Here is an 8,025-nt window from a genome sequence, read left to right on the forward strand (position 1 = left end):
ACCTCTGCTGAGGCCCAGGTAACTTGCTATTTCCCATAGCTGGCACAGGAGCCTTGGAAGATAGGATTGCTTTCAGTATTATTTCATAATTTTTTCACCACTGTTTCAAGAACGGGAGACCTTTCCAAAGGTTAGCGGAAGAATCCTTCTTTGGAGATGAGATATTTTTCTGGGATGGCAAGTGCAGGGCCTCTGTCAGTCCTGGGTTTGTTGGACTAGCGCCAGACATGAGAAGTGCGCCTTTGTGGGACAGGTGAATAGTGCGGATCCTGTTTCTGTCTAAAGACTGAAACAGGATCCGCACTTTTCACCGTTCCTTTCAGAATCATTTGATTCATCAGCTAGGAATGCCGATTGCTTCTCCAGACCAATCGAAGGCTAGGCCAAAGTAACTCGATCTTTCCAAGAGGTGTGTGGCCCAACTTTTGAAAGAACCGCTAAGTGGAGAACTATTTGGTATTTTTCCGAAGCACTTTTCACCGTAATTGTCATAAGGCTGGTCTCTGCATCCTAAAGCATACCAGAGTCTTCACAGACGAAACAGGCTGAGGCCCAGTAATGTTGGCATTTCCAATAGTTGGTCCTAGAGACTACCAAGAAAGTGTTCTTTTAAGTATTATTCCGTTGTGGTTTCAGCATTATTTTCAGAACCCAAGCAGGATTCTCGCATTAGCATAAGAATCCTGCCTGGTAGTTGAGATTTCTGGGTGGGGTGTAAGCGCGGGGCTTCTGTAGGCCCTGCCGTTCATTTGTTTACATCCAGATTTCTTAATTGCATAATTGCGTGAGATGGGAAAAGTGTGGATCGTGCTTCACATTTCATCCTGACACTTTGAAATGACCAGTGTGTTGGTAATTATTTGCCATTTCCATGGCGTTTGGCACCGTAATAGTCATGAGGTCGGTCTCTGCATCCTGAAGCCTATGATGCTTTTTGCAGAGAAACCTCTGCTGAGGCCCAGGTAACTTGCTATTTCCCATAGCAGGAACAGGAGCCTTGGAAGATAGGATTGTTTTCAGTAATATTTCACCATCCTTTCACCGCTGTTTCAAGAACGGGAGCACTTTTCAACCGTTAGCGGAAGAATCCTTCTTTGGAGATGAGATATTTTTCTGGGGTGGCAAGTGCAGGGCCTCTGTCAGTCCTGGGTTTGTTGGACTAGCGCCAGACATGAGAAGTGCACCTTTGTGGGACAGGTGAATAGTGCGGATCCTGTTTCAGTCTAAAGACTGAAACAGGATCCGCACTTTTCACCGTTCCTTTCAGAATCATTTGATTCATCAGCTAGGAATGCCGATTGCTTCTCCAGACCAATCGAAAGCTAGGCCAAAGTAACTCGATCTTTCCAAGAGGTGTGTGGCCCAACTTTTGAAAGAACCGCTAAGTGGAGAACCATTTGGTATTTTTTCCGAAGCACTTTTCACCGTAATTGTCATAAGGCTGGTCTCTGCATCCTTAAGCATACCAGAGTCTTCACAAACGAAACAGGCTGAGGCCCAGTAATGTTGGCATTTCCAATAGTTGGTCCTAGAGACTACCAAGAAAGTGTTCTTTTAAGTATTATTCCGTTGTGGTTTCAGCATTATTTTCAGAACCCGAGCAGTGTTCTCGCATTAGCATAAGAATCCTGCCTGGTAGTTGAGATTTCTGGGTGGGGTGTAAGCGCAGGGCTTCTGTAGGCCCTGCCTTTGATTTGTTTACCTCCAGAGTTGGAAAGTGCATATTTGCGTGAGATGGGAAAAGTGTGGATCGTGCTTCAGATTTCATCCTGACACTTTGAAATGACCAGTGTGTTGGTAATTATTTGCCATTTCCATGGCGTTTGGCACCGTAATAGTCATGAGGTCGGTCTCTGCATCCTGAAGCCTATAATGCTTTTTGCAGAGAAACCTCTGCTGAGGCCCAGGTAACTTGCTATTTCCCATAGCTGGCACAGGAGCCTTGGAAGATAGGATTGCTTTCAGTATTATTTCACAATTTTTTCACCACTGTTTCAAGAACGGGAGCCCTTTCCAACCGTTAGCGGAAGAATCCTTCTTTGGAGATGAGATATTTTTCTGGGATGGCAAATGCAGGGCCTCTGTCATTCCTGGGTTTGTTGGACTAGCGCCAGACATGAGAAGTGCGCCTTTGTGGGACAGGTGAATAGTGCGGATCCTGTTTCAGTCTAAAGACTGAAACAGGATCCGCACTTTTCACCGTTCCTTTCAGAATCATTTGATTCATCAGCTAGGAATGCCGATTGCTTCTCCAGACCAATCGAAAGCTAGGCGAAAGTAACTCGATCTTTCCAAGAGGTGTGTGGCCCAACTTTTGAAAGAACCGCCAAGAGGAGAACTATTTGGTATTTTTCCGAAGCACTTTTCACCGTAATTGTCATAAGGCTGGTCTCTGCATCCTTAAGCATACCAGAGTCTTCACAGACGAAACAGGCTGAGGCCCAGTAATGTTGGCATTTCCAATAGTTGGTCCTAGACACTACCAAGAAAGTGTTCTTTTAAGTATTATTCCGTTGTGGTTTCAGCATTATTTTCAGAACCCGAGCAGTGTTCTCGCATTAGCATAAGAATCCTGCCTGGTAGTTGAGATTTCTGGGTGGGGTGTAAGCGCAGGGCTTCTGTAGGCCCTGCCTTTGATTTGTTTACCTCCAGAGGTGGAAAGTGCATATTTGCGTGAGATGGGAAAAGTGTGGATCGTGCTTCACATTTCATCCTGACACTTTGAAATGACCAGTGTGTTGGTAATTATTTGCCATTTCCATGGCGTTTGGCACCGTAATAGTCATGAGGTCGGTCTCTGCATCCTGAAGCCTATGATGCTTTTTGCAGAGAAACCTCTGCTGAGGCCCAGGTAACTTGCTATTTCCCATAGCAGGAACAGGAGCCTTGGAAGATAGGATTGTTTTCAGTAATATTTCACCATCCTTTCACCGCTGTTTCAAGAACGGGAGCCCTTTTTAACCGTTAGCGGAAGAATCCTTCTTTGGAGATGAGATATTTTTCTAGGGTGGCAAGTGCAGGGCCTCTGTCATTCCTGGGTTTGTTGGACTAGCGCCAGACATGAGAAGTCCGCCTTTGTGGGACAGGTGAATAGTGCGGATCCTGTTTCAGTCTAAAGACTGAAACAGGATCCGCACTCTTCACCGTTCCTTTCAGAATCATTTGATTCATCAGCTAGGAATGGCGATTGCTTCTACAGACCAATCGAAGGCTAGGCCAAAGTAACTCGATCTTTCCAAGAGGTGTGTGGCCTAACTTTTGATAGAACCGCTAAGTGGAGAACTATTTGGTATTTTTTCCGAAGCACTTTTAACCGTAATTGTCATAAGGGTGGTCTCTGCATCCTAAAGCATACCAGAGTCTTCACAGACGAAACAGGCTGAGGCCCAGTAATGTTGGCATTTCCAATAGTTGGTCCTAGAGACTACCAAGAAAGTGTTCTTTTAAGTATTATTCCGTTGTGGTTTCAGCATTATTTTCAGAACCCAAGCAGGATTCTCGCATTAGCATAAGAATCCTGCCTGGTAGTTGAGATTTCTGGGTGGGGTGTAAGCGCGGGGCTTCTGTAGGCCCTGCCGTTCATTTGTTTACATCCAGATTTCTTAATTGCATAATTGCGTGAGATGGGAAAAGTGTGGATCGTGCTTCACATTTCATCCTGACACTTTGAAATGACCAGTGTGTTGGTAATTATTTGCCATTTCCATGGCGTTTGGCACCGTAATAGTCATGAGGTCGGTCTCTGCATCCTGAAGCCTATGATGCTTTTTGCAGAGAAACCTCTGCTGAGGCCCAGGTAACTTGCTATTTCCCATAGCAGGAACAGGAGCCTTGGAAGATAGGATTGTTTTCAGTAATATTTCACCATCCTTTCACCGCTGTTTCAAGAACGGGAGCCCTTTTCAACCGTTAGCGGAAGAATCCTTCTTTGGAGATGAGATATTTTTCTGGGGTGGCAAGTGCAGGGCCTCTGTCTGTCCTGGGTTTGTTGGACTAGCGCCAGACATGAGAAGTGCACCTTTGTGGGACAGGTGAATAGTGCGGATCCTGTTTCAGTCTAAAGACTGAAACAGGATCCGCACTTTTCACCGTTCCTTTCAGAATCATTTGATTCATCAGCTAGGAATGCCGATTGCTTCTCCAGACCAATCGAAAGCTAGGCCAAAGTAACTCGATCTTTCCAAGAGGTGTGTGGCCCAACTTTTGAAAGAACCGCTAAGTGGAGAACCATTTGGTATTTTTTCCGAAGCACTTTTCACCGTAATTGTCATAAGGCTGGTCTCTGCATCCTTAAGCATACCAGAGTCTTCACAAACGAAACAGGCTGAGGCCCAGTAATGTTGGCATTTCCAATAGTTGGTCCTAGAGACTACCAAGAAAGTGTTCTTTTAAGTATTATTCCGTTGTGGTTTCAGCATTATTTTCAGAACCCGAGCAGTGTTCTCGCATTAGCATAAGAATCCTGCCTGGTAGTTGAGATTTCTGGGTGGGGTGTAAGCGCAGGGCTTCTGTAGGCCCTGCCTTTGATTTGTTTACCTCCAGAGTTGGAAAGTGCATATTTGCGTGAGATGGGAAAAGTGTGGATCGTGCTTCAGATTTCATCCTGACACTTTGAGATGACCAGTGTGTTGGTAATTATTTGCCATTTCCATGGCGTTTGGCACCGTAATAGTCATGAGGTCGGTCTCTGCATCCTGAAGCCTATAATGCTTTTTGCAGAGAAACCTCTGCTGAGGCCCAGGTAACTTGCTATTTCCCATAGCTGGCACAGGAGCCTTGGAAGATAGGATTGCTTTCAGTATTATTTCACAATTTTTTCACCACTGTTTCAAGAACGGGAGCCCTTTCCAACCGTTAGCGGAAGAATCCTTCTTTGGAGATGAGATATTTTTCTGGGATGGCAAATGCAGGGCCTCTGTCATTCCTGGGTTTGTTGGACTAGCGCCAGACATGAGAAGTGTGCCTTTGTGGGACAGGTGAATAGTGCGGATCCTGTTTCAGTCTAAAGACTGAAACAGGATCCGCACTTTTCACCGTTCCTTTCAGAATCATTTGATTCATCAGCTAGGAATGGCGATTGCTTCTACAGACCAATCGAAGGCTAGGCCAAAGTAACTCGATCTTTCCAAGAGGTGTGTGGCCTAACTTTTGATAGAACCGCTAAGTGGAGAACTATTTGGTATTTTTTCCGAAGCACTTTTCACCGTAATTGTCATAAGGGTGGTCTCTGCATCCTTATGCATACCAGAGTCTTCACAGACGAAACAGGCTGAGGCCCAGTAATGTTGGCATTTCCAATAGTTGGTCCTAGAGACTACCAAGAAAGTGTTCTTTTAAGTATTATTCCGTTGTGGTTTCAGCATTATTTTCAGAACCCGAGCAGGGTTCTCGCATTAGCATAAGAATCCTGCCTGGTAGTTGAGATTTCTGGGTGGGGTGTAAGCGCGGGGCTTCTGTAGGCCCTGCCGTTCATTTGTTTACATCCAGATTTCTTAATTGCATAATTGCGTGAGATGGGAAAAGTGTGGATCGTGCTTCACATTTCATCCTGACACTTTGAAATGACCAGTGTGTTGGTAATTATTTGCCATTTCCATGGCGTTTGGCACCGTAATAGTCATGAGGTCGGTCTCTGCATCCTGAAGCCTATGATGCTTTTTGCAGAGAAACCTCTGCTGAGGCCCAGGTAACTTGCTATTTCCCATAGCTGGCACAGGAGCCTTGGAAGATAGGATTGCTTTCAGTATTATTTCACAATTTTTTCACCACTGTTTCAAGAACGGGAGCCCTTTCCAACCGTTAGCGGAAGAATCCTTCTTTGGAGATGAGATATTTTTCTGGGGTGGCAAGTGCAGGGCCTCTGTCAGTCCTGGGTTTGTTGGACTAGCGCCAGACATGAGAAGTGCGCCTTTGTGGGACAGGTGAATAGTGCGGATCCTGTTTCAGTCTAAAGACTGAAACAGGATCCGCACTTTTCACCGTTCCTTTCAGAATCATTTGATTCATCAGCTAGGAATGCCGATTGCTTCTCCAGACCAATCGAAAGCTAGGCCAAAGTAACTCGATCTTTCCAAGAGGTGTGTGGCCCAACTTTTGAAAGAACCGCTAAGTGGAGAACTATTTGGTATTTTTCCGAAGCACTTTTCACCGTAATTGTCATAAGGCTGGTCTCTGCATCCTTAAGCATACCAGAGTCTTCACAGACGAAACAGGCTGAGGCCCAGTAATGTTGGCATTTCCAATAGTTGGTCCTAGACACTACCAAGAAAGTGTTCTTTTAAGTATTATTCCGTTGTGGTTTCAGCATTATTTTCAGAACCCGAGCAGTGTTCTCGCATTAGCATAAGAATCCTGCCTGGTAGTTGAGATTTCTGGGTGGGGTGTAAGCGCAGGGCTGCTCTAGGCCCTGCCTTTGATTTGTTTACCTCCAGAGTTGGAAAGTGCATATTTGCGTGAGATGGGAAAAGTGTGGATCGTGCTTCAGATTTCATCCTGACACTTTGAAATGACCAGTGTGTTGGTAATTATTTGCCATTTCCATGGCGTTTGGCACCGTAATAGTCATGAGGTCGGTCTCTGCATCCTGAAGCCTATGATGCTTTTTGCAGAGAAACCTCTGCTGAGGCCCAGGTAACTTGCTATTTCCCATAGCAGGAACAGGAGCCTTGAAAGATAGGATTGTTTTCAGTAATATTTTACCATCCTTTCACCACTGTTTCAAGAACGGGAGCCCTTTTCAACCGTTAGCGGAAGAATCCTTCTTTGGAGATGAGATATTTTTCTGGGGTGGCAAGTGCAGGGTCTCTGTCAGTCCTGGGTTTGTTGGACTAGCGCCAGACATGACAAGTGCACCTTTGTGGGACAGGTGAATAGTGCGGATCCTGTTTCAGTCTAAAGACTGAAACAGGATCCGCACTTTTCACCGTTCCTTTCAGAATCATTTGATTCATCAGCTAGGAATGCCGATTGCTTCTCCAGACCAATCGAAAGCTAGGCGAAAGTAACTCGATCTTTCCAAGAGGTGTGTGGCCCAACTTTTGAAAGAACCGCTAAGTGGAGAACTATTTGGTATTTTTCCGAAGCACTTTTCACCGTAATTGTCATAAGGCTGGACTCTGCATCCTTAAGCATACCAGAGTCTTCACAGACGAAACAGGCTGAGGCCCAGTAATGTTGGCATTTCCAATAGTTGGTCCTAGACACTACCAAGAAAGTGTTCTTTTAAGTATTATTCCGTTGTGGTTTCAGGATTATTTTCAGAACCCGAGCAGTGTTCTCGCATTAGCATAAGAATCCTGCCTGGTAGTTGAGATTTCTGGGTGGGGTGTAAGCGCAGGGCTTCTGTAGGCCCTGCCTTTGATTTGTTTACCTCCAGAGTTGGAAAGTGCATATTTGCGTGAGATGGGAAAAGTGTGGATCGTGCTTCACATTTCATCCTGACACTTTGAAATGACCAGTGTGTTGGTAATTATTTGCCATTTCCATGGCGTTTGGCACCGTAATAGTCATGAGGTCGGTCTCTGCATCCTGAAGCCTATGATGCTTTTTGCAGAGAAACCTCTGCTGAGGCCCAGGTAACTTGCTATTTCCCATAGCTGGCACAGGAGCCTTGGAAGATAGGATTGCTTTCAGTATTATTTCACAATTTTTTCACCACTGTTTCAAGAACGGGAGCCCTTTCCAACCGTTAGCGGAAGAATCCTTCTTTGGAGATGAGATATTTTTCTGGGGTGGCAAGTGCAGGGCCTCTGTCAGTCCTGGGTTTGTTGGACTAGCGCCAGACATGAGAAGTGCGCCTTTGTGGGACAGGTGAATAGTGCGGATCCTGTTTCAGTCTAAAGACTGAAACAGGATCCGCACTTTTCACCGTTCCTTTCAGAATCATTTGATTCATCAGCTAGGAATGCCAATTGCTTCTCCAGACCAATCGAAAGCTAGGCCAAAGTAACTCGATCTTTCCAAGAGGTGTGTGGCCCAACTTTTGAAAGAACCGCTAAGTGGAGAACTATTTGGTATTTTTCCGAA

The sequence above is a fragment of the Lemur catta genome, chromosome 13, assembly GCF_020740605.2.
Source record: "Lemur catta isolate mLemCat1 chromosome 13, mLemCat1.pri, whole genome shotgun sequence".
In the NCBI taxonomy this organism is placed as follows: domain Eukaryota; kingdom Metazoa; phylum Chordata; class Mammalia; order Primates; family Lemuridae; genus Lemur; species Lemur catta.